The 16,245-nt window shown below is 36.3% G+C and overlaps 1 protein-coding gene across 1 annotated transcript in view; it reads left to right on the top strand.

Annotated features, from left to right (window-relative positions):
- Positions 1–16,245, top strand: part of LOC100748844 — a 403,660-nt gene that overhangs the window by 181,041 nt on the left and 206,374 nt on the right. The window lies entirely within an intron of this gene.

The following is a 16,245-nucleotide window of genomic DNA, read 5'->3' as shown; positions in this document are numbered from 1 at the left end:
GGCCGGCAGAGGGCGTATCCCCGCCCGAGCCCAGGCCCTGCAGTTGATGGTACATCCGTTGGAGCGCTAGGGCCTGGAGCTCGAACGGAGGAGACGCCACCAGTACAGTCGCCGACGCATATGATGTCGTCCGGTATCCCCTTACGGTCCTGATGGCGGTCATCCTATGAAGCCTCCTCAGCAAGAGTAGACTGCGTCGACATTTCATCAGATCTTCTGCCTACACCGTAGCCCCGTACAGCACCCGAGAACGGACGACTGCCTCATACAGTGTCGGCGCACTCCGACTCTGCCCCATCGATATTCGGCAGCAACCCACATAGAACGTTTGGCTATCGTCGTCACTTTGGGAACCAGAAGTTTGAACTGCGGCCCGAACGTCCATTGACTGTAGATGGTGAGGCCCAAGTATTTCATCTGAGGTCCTACCTCAATCTCTTCTCCGCGTATGTCCAAACACAGGTCGGGCGGAGGAATCCCCCTACGTCGGTAGTCATAAAACCATATAGCCTCCGATTTGGCTGGGGTCACCTTCAGGCCCAGCCTTCGTATACCCCATATCACGCAAGCGGCGCCAAACTCTCCGTGGCGCAGCGTCTCGTGCCACCAGCGTCCTCCGGCCAAGACCAACGTGTCGTCCGCGTAACACACCATGTCTGAGTCTGGGGGCATGGGGCAAGGAAGCACCGCGTCGTATCCGATGATCCACAGAATCGGACCCAAAACCGAACCCTGCGGAATCCCGCGTTCAACGGGCCACCGTTCTTCTCCATATTCAATTCGGGAGACTATCTTCGAAACAGTTAGGACAAGTTCAAACGAAAGATTCAAAAGCTATTCTTACGAAGCTGTCATTGCTGCATTTCACATCCTAGATTTAACCCTTTCGCTTCGGTAGTCCAGTCCGCCGAAGTACCGTCACTAAACGGAAGCGTGCGCCAGAAACGCGCACAATGTGCGTGGTTGATGTACATACGTTTTCCTAAGTCTTAAATATCAATAATTCTTGTAAGAACCGTATATGAAATATCGTTTCACTGTCAATGGATTTAACAGATTTTTTAGCACGAAATAGTATACGATCGTTTGGATGCTTGAAATATATTGCGTAAAACGTTTTGATGTTGTTTCAACAATGAGTCACTTTTAAGAAGTGATTAATCCAATATATCAATAAAATCAACAGAAAATGTTCTGCCGATAACGAAAAAATATATTATTGACTACAGATGGCACTGGTGTATACCCAATATATGGGGTGCCGAACCCAGGATTCGTCGCGTGGTCGCCGCCTATATGCGGCGCTCGTACCCACAGCTCATTTCGTGGATGTCGTCTATAAACGACGCTCATACCCACAGATCATCTCGCGGGCGCCACCTATAAGCGGCACCCGAAGCGAAAGGGTTAATCCAACAAGATGCTTTCAATACTGCCAGCATTTCTCTGGAACTCGTCGTGAATTGTACATTACTTTTTGCCGTCTGTGCACTAGCCAATAACAAGTCCTTTCGTAACTTCAGTTAGAGCTTAATGCGGCCAGGCCTCGTAACGTGATAACAAACAATGGTCTGCCCAAGTGGAAATAAATTTCAACAACTTTCCTTCAGTTTCTAGGTTTCACTAGCTAGGTTTCGTTGTGATTCCGTTTGCTCGCTAGGTACGATTCCTCTCGATCTTAAATAATCGATGCTGTTTAAAGTTAAACTTACCCAGCACACCTGACGGCGAAACTTTAACGATACGCAGTTCCGGGAAGGAGCTCAACTAATGGCGTGCGGTTGCCGTAAATTTAAATCGAATCCAGAGAATCCAGCTTGAAATAATAATCTTTAAATTTCCATCTCGATCGAGAAACTCCCACGTTATTTTATAGAACTATAAATATTTGAATTTTTCATTGCTTTCGTTGAAAAGTTGTATGATTATCTGATTGGCGTGGAATCGAGTTGCTGCAAGTCGTTAGATCTTGCCTGCCAGGTCTGACCAGGTTTGTTGGTTGGTATCTTAGTTTACCTTCACTGGCGAGTTCACCCTTGGATTACGCGTTAATACTTAGTATCTGTATTCCGCTACTGCTCACTGATTTCCACTTTACATGTTGATTGTCGGAAGTTTCTTCGTCCGGAGAAATACGTAGTGTGATGACACTGGTCACTGTTTTTCTTGAACTTAGGGAAGTGTCTCATGAAATACTCCTATGTTATCCGTTTCTTTCTTGCATTCGAGTTTATGATATTTTTGTTACATTCAATTATTGACATTTAGTTGTCGTTTATATGTATACTGTTCATTACGTATATCTATTAAGATGTAGATCAATGAATTCGAAGAAATTGGAGTTTGCTTACTACGTTTATTTTGTTCACATCATGTTCTGATATAGCTTGTCAATTTTCGTTTAACCGAACGATCTCAGTTTGCATCTTAGCACAAAGGAGCAGCTAGAACGCGGAGACTTGATAACTTTGGACAATTTCAGCCGGAAGTTGTTCTAATTTCATTCGTTGGCCGTACACGGAACCTTATTATGCGGTCCCGTGGTAACCTCACGTACCTATGTCTAACCACGCATCTATCGTTGTTCCATGTTCACTCGTGAAAGTTATGGCCACGTTATAGGCCGCCGGCGAACTTGCTATTGCCAGCCGTAACTATATGCGCCTGGAGGAAACTCGTCGTTCGGTAAAATGACCTCGAATGCTCCAACAGCTACTCTGACTCCTCTTTGGTCGGTGAAAGAGGGAGATTTAATTCGTTCCCTGTACCATGTTATGGCCGTGGTTCAAACGATAATGGTGACTCAATGGCATGCAAATGGAATGATTTAATTTAGAAATAGAAGCGAGCTCCTATCGTCGTTCTGTGGTACGTCAGCGTGTTTAGTCAGACTTCAAAGTTAGATGAATGCTTAGGTGATCATTAGTAGAATGTGATGTCATTTTGTCAGGCATATTGGCTATAATAGTGAGGTGTATATGATAGAATCGTGATTAATAGAACAGATAGGCGAGCGATTAGTGCAGTAGACCGATATTTATCAGACATCGAGTAACCAACAAAAGAAAATGGGTCAACAGGGATTTATCTAACCTTACGTTTATCTAATTTACCGAATTATTTGATTACGTCGGTGCTGCATCATGAAGATGCTGTAGTTAGTAGAATAGGTCAGATAGAAATTAATGTTAGCTTGAATATTTGTTTTACAATGTGAAGACTAACAAACCTATTTTCTTGTACCACAAATATCTGTGACTGGGTTAACGTAGACCTACAAGTTTTATACCTTTTCCTGATTTTATTATTTACATAATAATATTATTTAAATAATATTAACTTTGTTCTTATAAATAAAATTTGTTTTTGTTATAATCGATATTTCTAATCTAAAAATGGATCCTTTAGTAATATAAATATAACACAAATATAAAGTATAAATATAATAGAATATAAACAAAGTATAAATAAGCCGAAATAAACATTTTCTTTTTACGATATGTATACGTAATGAACTATTTTGTACAATCTAAATTATTTTACTACATTTTAGTAAATTATTTTGTACATATGTACCAATAAATTTCTACTTATTCTTATTTACGATATATTTAAAAATACACAGATGATCTTATCATCCCTGACACAAAAAATTAGTAGAATTATTTTAAACCAATCATCATAAATCATTGATTTCGACAAGACTCCTAAATATGCGGCTCAAAATGGATAACCATTGCTGAATAAACTTTGATTAAATGACAGTTTCACAACGGTTGATGTAATTGAAAAGCGAAATGACCTGTGATAGTTACCCGTAGCGATGCTCCCCACGAGTCATTCCTTAACCAGCAGTCGTTTCTTCGGTGACCTGTTAAAAGCGATTGCGTCGTAAACGCTAACTACTCTCACGAGTGTTTCGTGGACTCAACACGAGGATGTTCGACGATATAGACGAGTTCGACTACACGTACTCTCGGGTTCACACACGAGCAACGATTCTTTCGTTGATTGCAGCATTCCGAGGGTAATCGAGTTACTCGAAGGAAGCAATCCTTCTGCTTCCGTTTCTGTACTTTTGGCCGGGTGCAGTCGCGATGTATCGCCATTATTTCTGCAATGGGTGGCGCTGCTCTAGTTACGTATAAGTAAACAATTCCGTTGATTAGGAACGAAAATAACTGACGCAAAAAGCTGGTAAAGGAAGTGTAATTTTTTTATTCCGGAGTATTCTCTACTGGTCTTCTGGAGTTAATATTTGGTAATATTCGGATGTGTGGTTTAATGGTTTAATGCAATAACGTTAAGATTATTGAGAAGTCCTTAATCAAGTTTAATGACTGGTTGAAGCCATCTTTTTTAATATATTTAGTTTAGCATTTTTTTTCCGTTCATATGTCTGTGTATTTTGGATAATTTCTTATGCATCGCGTATCATATTTTCTCGTCCTGTTTATACCTTCATGAATTATTTTTTCAAAGGCAAAGATTAGGCTAAAAAAATTTTTCTTTTATGATTGAATTAAAGTTAGATTTATGATATGTAGGATTTTCCTGTAAGGGGAATTTTAGGGAATATTCAAAAATTTTTCTGAAATTCGAAATCTTAAACAATCTGATAACGTTCATGAGTTTTCTATTTCTTTTTCTAGTTTGTTAATTTTAAAATGGGGAAGAGAAACTATATAATGTATTATAGAATATAATAGTCTTTTAACCATTTAACTGCTGCGACCTCTTCGAAAAGTGTATACCTAAAATGTGTCGTAAAAAGTAGACGATGACGAGTATACACGTCAAACACAAAGTATGTATAGCTGTTATAATATAAAATTGAGTTGTGAAAATGAAGCGATTGTTTTGCTTTTTAATTTTATTACTGACAGGACTCGTCATAACACAAAATATTAGCATTTCTTCACGACGAGTATACTCGTCAAAAACAGCTAACTGATCAACACAACGCGAGAGCTAGTATCAATCTGAAATCTCGAACCAGTCAGTCAGTGACTGTGTATTCAATTTATAATTTTCATCCTTTAGATTTGGTTACGAATGAGTTGAAAGACTGAATCACTATTTCACGGAGGAAAGTCTTTATCATTAACTGACGCCACTGGAAACTTACCAATTATCATATTAATAAAGAGGAAGAAACTACTCAACTGAAACGAGAATTTCTATTCCCCTTTAATTTCATTCGGTTTTAAATCGATTACTCCGCAAGTTCCACGTTTGAACACGAAATCGTAAGGAGACAGGAGATGGTATTTCACGAGCGTCCTTCATGTTGGAAAAGGAAGTCCGTTTGAAAGTTTACCATCACTCCGGGGTTTCTTCTCGCGAAACTTATGTTTTACGCGACGGTCTTCTTGTCTTCTTGAAAAGGTTTCTACGATCTCCATTTCTCGCGCTGGCTCTGCTTTCTCTTTCTCCCCTCATCTCTTCCACGGCCATTCCACTTTTCAATCGGTCCTCGCTTTTTGCGCTTGGTTCCTTTTCCGTTCGAGTTAAATCATTCAACTTCAGCGTCGCGCCTCCGGCGATGCTTAAAAACTTTCTGCTCGTCGAATATTCGTCGCGATTCGATGCCATCCCAAGAGAGCATTTAATCGCGATTGAAAATATATTCTGGAAACAAAGAGATAAAGTTGCATATGGATTATAACCCGCGATTTGTTGATTTATATATGCATATAATTATTACGTGTGTATCATCTGATTTGATTTTGTAGTTCAGACATTGCAGAGACGAACATGTGATTTTATTGCAATAATTTAGTTCTAAAAGATTGTCAATGAGCGATACATTCTTGCGCGTTCCACTAGTATAGATCATTTATTATTTAGCGTTTGCTTCATTCACTAGTTTAACTTACACGAAGATGGTATCCCACTGGGGGTAGCCACCCACATGATAATCAAACAGCTAAAAAATCCTACCAAATGTCCAAACTGGACAAATTGTGAATGTAAAGAATTAAATAAAAAAAAAACTAGTTTGACCAACTATGCAGTGGCTACGAAAAGTTATCTGATATCATCAGTATTTTATATGTATAAATATTTAGCAGTATTTTTTATATGTACAAATAATCTTTTTCTGCGGCCTCACAGCTCTGAAAAGGACTTTGTTCACAGTCTTTTTACAATGTTGATTTACTTCATCTAACAACTATACGTATACCCATACACACCTATACATATCTACATACACGCGGGACACGCACACGCCTTTGCATATATTTTTTTCACTTCCTCCTTCCTTTTCTCCATTTTCCTCAATCATCTTGTTACCTCTTCTCTTTCCCTATCTTTGACTATGTCCTTCACTCTCAAGTTCCCCCTTACCACTTCTTTCTTTGTATTTTCTAACCATACGCTCCAACTTTGCTGCATCTTTCATGGGAAATCTCGCACTTTCTTTTCTTCTCTTTTTTCCAATAACCAATTCCATCTTTCTATATTATTACATCTGGCCCTTGTTATTAGTTTTCGATTAATTGTATGCCCACTTCTTTTCAGATACGCTGCTCGCTCATTTTTCCTTATCTTTATACTTACTTCCTTTATATCTTTATACTATACTTTCCTTATATTGTACATTACTTTATACTTTACACTTTCTATCTTGTTTACTTATATTGCCCTTGTCTTTGGTATACTCCGTCCCTTTCTTTTAGCCTTGTTACTATTTCTTACTTTTCGCCTCTAAGCTGTTCGACCCCTAATTGGATTACTCCGTTTGTTCTTAAATACCTCGATCGCGTTATCATTCAGCCTTCTTCCCTTTCCTTTATGTATGTTTTTTTAAGCAATTCTCTACGCTCTTCTTCCTTTGCTTCCTCATCGAACTTCATTGCCCTTTGTCCTGTCTTAATTCTTACCTTGTCTCTGTTTGTGTCTCTTCTAGTATTATAAACTCCAGTGTATATCTATCCAGACCTGATACTCATTTTAACTATCATATCTGTATCTTTTACAATTCCCTTGTCTCTTTCCAACACCATATTTTTGCACCGTATGTCAGCACATTCAGCATTAGTATGTCAAATATATACAATGTAAATTCTTAATTTAAAATCGTTTTTGAATTTTATCTCTTCTATGCCCCAAACCTGGTTTAGCACAGCATTCACTCTCTTGACTTATATCATTGTATTTATTGTATCATTTACATAATTTGCGCAATTTGCAAATGTGTTAAATTTCCTATCATTTAGTAGCACCTTCACAAATGTCTGAGGAGGATAGATATATTTGCTGTCGACTGCCGCCACAGTACTCTCTTATCAATGATAACGTTTTCCTCTTTGTATATGCATATGGTCGGTATGGTGGTATATGTATACGTTTCTCTTATGCATATGGTCGTACTTCGCTCGTTGTCTCCGTGTGCGGTTGCGAGAGTTTTTTTGGCATCTGCGGATTTGTCGTTTTCGATGTGGGGCAAGGCGTCAGTGTTTTGTTGTCAAACTCGCGCAGATGTTGCGCGAAGTCTTCGATGTGGCGGTGGATACTTGTCAGTACGGTGCGGGGCGTTCCGCGTACAGTCGTGTAGACCTCTGTTCCTCCTCTTTTTAGTATGACGTGCTGGTGGTGATGCCCATGAACTTTGCAACGGCCACATCACTCCTTAGCTTGGTCATCGTCTCGTATCCTGTCACCTGCTTTTGCGCGTCGGAGGTGTCGAGGTTTGCTGAAGATGGAAGAGTAGTTCCTTGTTCATCGTAGCGGTAGGACCAGCTTGCCACAGTCGTAGATTCGCGATGATTGAAGTCTCGGTAGCGCTATCACGGTCACACATCTCTTTCCGCTGTAGAGATCACGTCGAGGTCACCAATTTGAGGTGGATAGGTATATTTGCTGTCGAGTGCCGCCATATGTCGTATTATGAAAATGAAAAGCCTGATGAAAAAAACACCACTGGAAAAATGGAATACTCTTTTTGCCAATGATTCCCTTACTCTACTAACAATATCCGTTCAATAATTTATATTACATATTTCTGTTATTATAATGAGAAGAAAGGAGAAAAAGAAATAAACAAATTGTGTTTTACGACAGTTAATCAGAATACGGAGCACATTGAATTTGAATATCGTTAGTCGATGTTTACAGATGTTCATCGATCAATTTGGAGCTATTAATTGCTCATGAATGATTAATTGTTCAAGAATACCATAAGTTTTATTTGTACGAACGTATGCAGTTGATCGCAGCGCAATTCGACGAGTTTACCAGCTACGTGTGGATTTAATTGTAATAATAAAAAAAAAAGAATGATGCAGACTACGCAGAAGGAAAGAAGAGACCTGAGACGTGTAATAGAAGAATGTGAAATAACGGGAGGGCCAAAGGACATAGGAAAACGCCAAACAAGACTGGAGAAGGTTTAGCAGAACTGAAAGCAATAATAGAGAAGAGAAGAAGGCACAGCAAGGAGGCTAAAGACCAAAGTTGCAATAGTTTTTAGTCATTAGTTGCTAATTTGTAGTTTCTAGTTTTAGTTTTTAGAAATAGAATAATTAAGGTAGTGCAATAGAAAAGAGTGGAAAAGAGGGGAGGTAGACATATAAGAAGAGAAATAGACATAAGAGATGTAGAACCGAAAGTTCGTCCAAAGCCGACAGGCACGGATGAAACAACAACAACAACAACAACAACAACAACAACAACAACGACAACGACAACGACAACGACAACGACAACGACAACGACAACGACAACGACAACGACAACAACAACAACAACAACATGTTTTGATGTAATACACTGAACCCGTTAGAAGATACTTGTGAAGATGCTAATTCAAGTTTTCAAATAAAGCGTTCATTTGTATGTACGAGTTTAATTGTAATTTATTTTAGTAATTGTAATTTAGCTCAAGGTACGATAGTGGCGTTTAATAACGTCTCGATATTGAGAGAGTGATACTTGTTTACAGATTTTTATATCAATGTTATCGATGTTCGGAGATTATTAAAAATTAAGTCAATAATCCTGTTTACGTTCTTCTTCGGGATATTGAATATTAATCATATAAATAATACAGCTGAAATATTTACAAAAAATGAAGATGATCAAACTCATATACATACGTATAATTTTTGCCCAGAAACTTTTACTCTGAAATGTTCAAGATAAAATTCAACTTGAAACTAGATTTTATTGCGAGTAAAGTCTGCCTTCGTTGAATCGTAACTGTAACCGGTACTACGAGTGTGACATGACACTATAATGCAAGGATTTAACGGCTGACACATAGAGGCGGTTAAGGGAAAATCCAGAGGACGGGGTGGATTCCAAACGTGCCGACCACCCTCGAAATTGTTAAGTCAATATAATCGTCAACTTAGGTTTGGCTCCAAATAATTGATCCTTAAACTACGCGCCTCTTCGTTGTCTGCGTGCCGTCAACGGGCCTTACGAGAGAGAGTCACCCCATAAAGATAGAATCACGGTACCGTACAAGCACCATAGTAAATGAATGTTGGGTTTTTTCTCACAATGAGTGACGAATACTTTTTTTTTATTTGGTAGACTTTTTACAATCAATTCTCATTGAGAATTATAAGTAAATTATACGAATACTGTGAGTGAATGTTACTGGTACAGTAAATTTGCTATTTTATATATATAATTTATTTCTTAAAATATCTGCCTAAAAATTAAAAATATCTAAATATCTTGCATATTTATTCTAATTTCTGTTAAAAACAACGGAGAAGTTACACGCCCAAAAAGTAAAAATTGCATTACTTTTTATAACTATTTTAATTTCTGCTAAAAATAACGGAGAAGTTTTTGTTTCATTGTTAAATGAATACATTAGAATATAAAAACAAGTTAACGAAAGAGCCTGCAGGAAGGAAAATAGTAAAGTGTATAAGGTGGTTCGATAAGGAAAGAGTGGAAAATAGCTGGTGGTTTTCTCGGAGATTTTCTTACGGATGCTGTATATATCCGTCGAAGATATCTCAGTTTGCACTCCGGCTACAAGTAGCGACGACGAAAGTTCGACTGGTTTGAAATTTCGCCGAGGGCGACGCGGAAAAGTCTTAATGGATTGTATGATACCACGTATTCACGGGCTTTTAGGTGAATACAGGAAAAAGAAACTAGAGAATCGCTTGGATCTATCGTCGAACGTAACGCAATGAAAAAAATATGTCTCTTCCACGAAACGTTCATGACGAAATTTTCAATATCTCATATACATGTAATTTAATTTTTGTTATAATATAAATTTTCATAATTTTCAACTTCATGTTATAACTAAAACGCTTAACTATCCATATTCAAGCAAAATTGCGCTCTTAATTTTCTTTAGAGAGAATTTCTACCCTTCTTGAAAAAATTTCAAATATTTAACATAACGAACGATAATAGAAACGTGGATAAGTATGTCAAAATTTTATCAAATTTTTTGGAGGCTTAAACCAGTAACAATTAATGTTGACCATGAATTATTCATCTTGTTCATTTTCATTTCATTTCATTTCATTTCATTTTTCAGTTTTCGTCATAATGTACACTGTTAATAAGTATCATCTTCATTTTATGGTTATACAACGTTCATTTAGTCCCTTTTTAAATACGGATAGTTGATCAGTCGCTGCGACGTAGCATAGTGCACCGAATCGAAAAATTATTGAACATTTTCGTAATAACTTTTGAATCACATAAGATATCGAAATGAAACTGCGTTCAAAAAATGTTGAAAAATAATCCGTATTATTTTAAATACTATATAAATACGATGTAAATATAATGTATTTCATGTCCTAACATGTCCTGTAAGAGTCCTTTTTTTAATTTTCTGAATTAAGTGGTTTTGAACAAATTTGAAAAACTGTTTATGCCATATTTTATAAATATATTTTTTTAGCTAATTTAAACGCAAGTTGAAGAAATTTGTTACTTTTGTATTGTAGAAAGGAATATTGAATAGTACTGTAAATTGTGACGAAGCTTTAATTGAAATGTATTGTCTAAGTGAAAAGTATTAGGTTGTCCCAAAAGTTTCTTTCGTTTCATAAGTGAATTAATAGATGCACAACGTTTTTTATTTTATATTATTTCATGGATTTATGTATGATCCATTTTGTAGTAATAGAATAAAATGGATCAAATGTAATTCAATAAAATAATATACAACAAAAAATGTTGTGCATCTACTATTTCCTTATAAAACGAAAGGAACGTTTGGGACAACCTAATAGTATTAAAATTTTATGTAATATTATATACATATATATTATTTAATAATGATGATAATATATTATATAGTAACTTTATGAAATATAACGCAAGGAGTTATAAAAAATTGTAGAGATGTTTTATGACTTGGATATGTTATACAATGTTGACTTACATATATGGGGGCTGGTAAGTGGTGAATGTCCATCATTTTACTCGTTTATGAGTTCTATAAATTCGGGGCCTAGTGTTTTACGATTTTTGTTAAATAATTTTAATCTTAATACTAACATATATGGATCAGAAGTTAAAAATAGCCTATAAAATGCGTCTTCGTTAGTAGCAGTCCTCCAAACCTTTCTATTGTTTTTATTTCTATATTTCTTGAAATCCTTAAGCCTTGCTGCTTGTACCTCTTCTGAAAGTTGACTGATCGAAAGTAGAGCATATTCTATTACATCTGCCCTGTGTATAGGGAGTTTATATACCGATACTGGCATACGATACCATTTGTAATTTTTTACAAAATGTTTTGCAGTGTCCAGAGTATATTTTTGAAATGTATCAGTTTATATTTCATATTTAGAAGATATTGCTTGAAGTATAATATTGTAGTATCGTGGATGAGGGGCCTGGGGGGGTGTCGGGCGAATTATAAACAAGCGGTTGCGGAACATGTGCATGGTAGAGCTAAGACAAAAGACACGAGGCTAAGACAAAAGACAAGGGGTTGCTAAGGGACATAAACGAATTAATATTCGTTGTGACTTGAGACGTCAGAGAGTGCGAATTGTGTTGTCGAGAGAGTGTTGGATCCGTGATGACGAGAGTTGCAAATTAACTATCTAGTTGTCTTAATTATAACACGTTATTGTGATTAGTTCATGTTAAATATTAACATCTGTTTAATCCATTTATTGTAAATAAACTAATTGTAGTGAAGATTCTACAATATAGAAGCGTTTCATTAATGTTCCGTCAATGTTCATTATTTAGAATTGCAGAAAACATCGTCATGCTTAAAAAATCGCCTTGCAATATTGTCATCTTTCGATGACTGCCCTATCCTTGTGTAACAAAGTTTACAAGTAGCTGCAATTTGTCCTTAAATTGCTTTTTTCCATTTTCCATTTTCTTCATTTCGGCTATGTTTGCTAGCCACTTGCTGAAGGGCATATTATAAGAGAAATGCAATAAACATCCGAAACGCCTGAAGAGGAACCATCAATATTCCAAGTTTTAGAATGCACAAGTTTCAGACCATTCATTTCCAATGGTTTTGCGTTGCAAATATGGCGACGCATCGCAAATGTAGTACTTGTTATAATATTACATACTTTATTGTCTACCATTATGTACTTACATACCCTATTTGAAGTTTATTTATTTCTATTGGATTCAAATGTTCTACCTCATTCTTAATCTGATTTATTTCTTCCTGCATAATTTGTGTTGATTCTTCTACAAAGCGAAACTTAATCAGCAGAAAAAATTAGGATGACGAAGAAAATCGTGAAGTTTTCCATAAAACCTCACAATTTAATTTTTTTTGTAGAGCTAAAGGTACAAATCTCGAAACAAGTGCGCTATCATCATTCGTTATATCAGTCTCCGCGAGAATCACTTGCTTATACTTCTGCTGTTCTGAGCTTCCATCACATTCCCATTTGCAAATAAGAAATAATTCTCAATTGTCTTCTAATCTGTTTATACTTTTCAATATGCGTGAAGTTATATGATTCAGTAAACTTTACAGCGTAACTTTGCCGTACGTTTCTGTTATTCCTATTGCTTCTTTTGTAGGATAACAATTACATTTTCCTCGTAATAGTATGAAGTATGAGGGCCATTGGTTACCGTTATATACATCTGATTGTCACATTTCTAATTGCAATATATTGTAATTTCGGAAGTTCTACAATGCTGAAGATGTTTAAAGCTCGTTTTGTTGTAAATGTTTTCCTCTTTTGTACGCACTTTTTGTCAGAAAACCTTCGATACTCTCGTTGTACTCATTATCCTGCAGATACTGAAGTAGACGTCACTTCTGATACATTCGCTGACTTCTAAAACTTGATTTCGTTGCCTATAATAATGCGTCTAATTCTCTTAATCGTTCTTCGCAACTGCATCAAAGAAATGATTTTTTCCCTTATGAGCCCGTACAATGGATGATATTGGTCTTCTTACATTTAATTCAGGATTTTTTGTTGTTGCCATTTTTGCTAATACTGAATTAGGATAACTGAAATCTAATTCCAACCATGCCTGATTACGCTTAAAGAATAATGATTTTGTGTAGCGGAATCTTGTGTAGCTTTGTTCTCTGGAATGATTGTAATCCAACTGAATACAGTCAAAAAGTCAAAGCTTAGCCAAAGATTGAACAAAGGCTTATCTATATCGTAGTATAAACATATCAAGTATACTATTCCTTAGAGAAGAATCTCTTATCTTCTTGTGTTCGATGGATGGATTGGACAATTTAACAGTGGCGGTATTAAATAAAAATAACTTGAACTGATTATTGTATGATTATATAGAGGAAGATGTGTTGGAAACGTCCTAATTTATTATATTTGTTTTTATAAGACTTGGAACATATTTCTTATTATCGTAAAAAATTTCGAAAATGCTGCTTTTCTCTTCTTGAAAGAATGTCTTTTTTGCATAGCAAAAAATATTGGATACCTAAAAAAAAAAAAAAAAAGAATCAATTATTCTAGTGAAAAATGCTATTCTTGAAATATCTAGGTTCAATTGTTCGTTTCGTCTAAAATTTTTATAAAATACCATTAACTTCTTCACTTTTAAATACAAATTGAATAAATATCGAGGCGGGAAAATTCATTTTTTGTAAAATGGCGCCGTCAACAGGTTCATTAGCGTATATGAAGCCGTACACATTTGATAACGATAAACAACGAAACACACTTGTTGAAGTGATTCTCACTTCTAGGAAAACTCTACATCTTCTCTAGTGTTTCGTTTTCTTAGTCCTCGAAGCCATTGAGTATTGTTAGCTCTAAATCAATTTGAAGGGCCTCTCAGTCTCATAGCCTTTTCTAGGAGCAAGCCTTGCACAGGTGGTGCAGCGAAGTATAGACAGGCCAGTTTTCGTAATTATGTAAATATCCATAGGCCCATGGCTTCGGAGTTTTATAGTAAAGTAACGCTGGCAGTGTGCAGATTTGGACTAGCATACACTGTACTTATACTTAAATATATTTCTAGTATACATTCATCCACGCATTTCCTCTCTTTATTCTGAAATAAACCTCAACAGCACTGAATCAAATGAACGTGTTCATACGACAAACAACATTCTTGAAGACCAAACATAATGTTAAATATGGTTGATCAGGTTTACGATGAAGATGTAATTATTTCGGTTATTGTCAGAAGAGTATTATTGAAAATTCTCAACGCGAGAATTGATTGTAATTTTAATCAATAAATAAATAAATAAATAAAAAAAAATTGTCAGAAGAGATTGTAAACCCTATCTCATATTCGTATCTGTGCCTGTTATTACTAGTTTTATTATACTTAACAGCTTGTCGAATGATTTAATCGACATTCTCGTGAAGTTAAAGAATTTATTTTCATATTTCCTAATTTCGTTAAAAAATATGGACACATTCTTTTTAAACGGTGTTCCTGTAATAGAGGGTGCACTCAATACTTTCTTTCCTTCTTCTGTGTTGATAGCAATTTACAGCATATTTACAACATTTTCCTTGACGTCCTTTCTTTTCTTTTCTTTTTTTTTATTTGATAGACTTTTTACAATCAATTGTCATTGAGAATTATAAGTAAATTATTTTGGCGTGGTACTGTAACTTGGATTATAAAAGTTTATAGTATGTTTGATTATAGTTGAATCTAATGCTTAAATCTAAAGAGTATTGTCTTTTTAGTCTGCAGATTTGATCCGTCGTGTTAAGTAATTGGGTAACTAATGGATTTTGGTGGCTGTTAACTCTTATATTATATTTGTTACTGAATTTGAATATTTCTTCGTTAATTGTGGGTACCTTCAGGTCGCGATGTATTGTTTCGTTGGTAACATTCCAAGGTGCATCTATTAAGGATTGATTGGAATCGTTGGAGAATTTCCATGTTGGAATTACTCGCTGTTCTCCATAGTTGGACCCCATGGGTCCAAACAGGTTTTAATATGGCTTTATATAGCATTATTGACGTCCTTTCTGTTGCCACGTCGAAGACACAAGAAATCACGAAACCGATAGATCGCCGGTGATCTTGTCACGTAAACTTAAGGGTTGGTTGATGAAATAAAATAGCTTAGTCGTAACACAACTATTAATTTTGTTTTAATTAAACTTTATTATGAATTCAGCAATCACAATGTAATACACACTGAATTAACATAAATCACAATTCACTCCAACCACGTTATGTAAGACTTACACTGATACGTTAAGTACTGTTATAAAGGTAGAGACCGGTAAAGATACGTTGACTATTCTAAGGACACAGAACAAGTCTTACTGACGATACTGTGTCTGAGAAAGGCTAGGGGTGGGTGTGTCTAAGGACACGGGACTATCGGATTTGCTGATGACAATTTTGGTTAAGGAAGTGAGGGCAGTAGACACCGTCTCCGATTGGATAATAAGACGGTTGGTGGACCAGGAAGGGTTTTAGTCGGCCTCGTGAGAAAGTTGCTAATGGAACATACCAGATGTGAGGAAAATCAACTTTCCATGTTAACACGTGGTAAACAATAAACGTAAAAGAAAATCTAAGATAAGAGATACTCGCTTAGTCCGAAGGACCTTAATTATGAAAATTTCAAGACCCCTGGTGGGTACTTAAGACTATTGAGGGTACGCGCCATGGCATGTGGGTGCCATCCTGTCCGCGGTGTGTGGCCTGGTCTCTGATGGAATTAACGTTACAATCTCCTTGCGTCGCAGTTCAAACGTTTCACAAATAAGATGAAGAAATTGAACTTCGTATAAGATGTGGAAATTTTATTATATAAATCCGACAGAGTGACGGTTCAAAGTATTACAA

The sequence above is a fragment of the Bombus impatiens genome, unplaced genomic scaffold (assembly GCF_000188095.3).
Source record: "Bombus impatiens unplaced genomic scaffold, BIMP_2.2 scf_0276, whole genome shotgun sequence".
NCBI lineage: Eukaryota > Metazoa > Arthropoda > Insecta > Hymenoptera > Apidae > Bombus > Bombus impatiens.
Note: the sequence above shows the minus strand (reverse complement) of the source record. Positions and strands in the feature narration are given on the sequence as shown.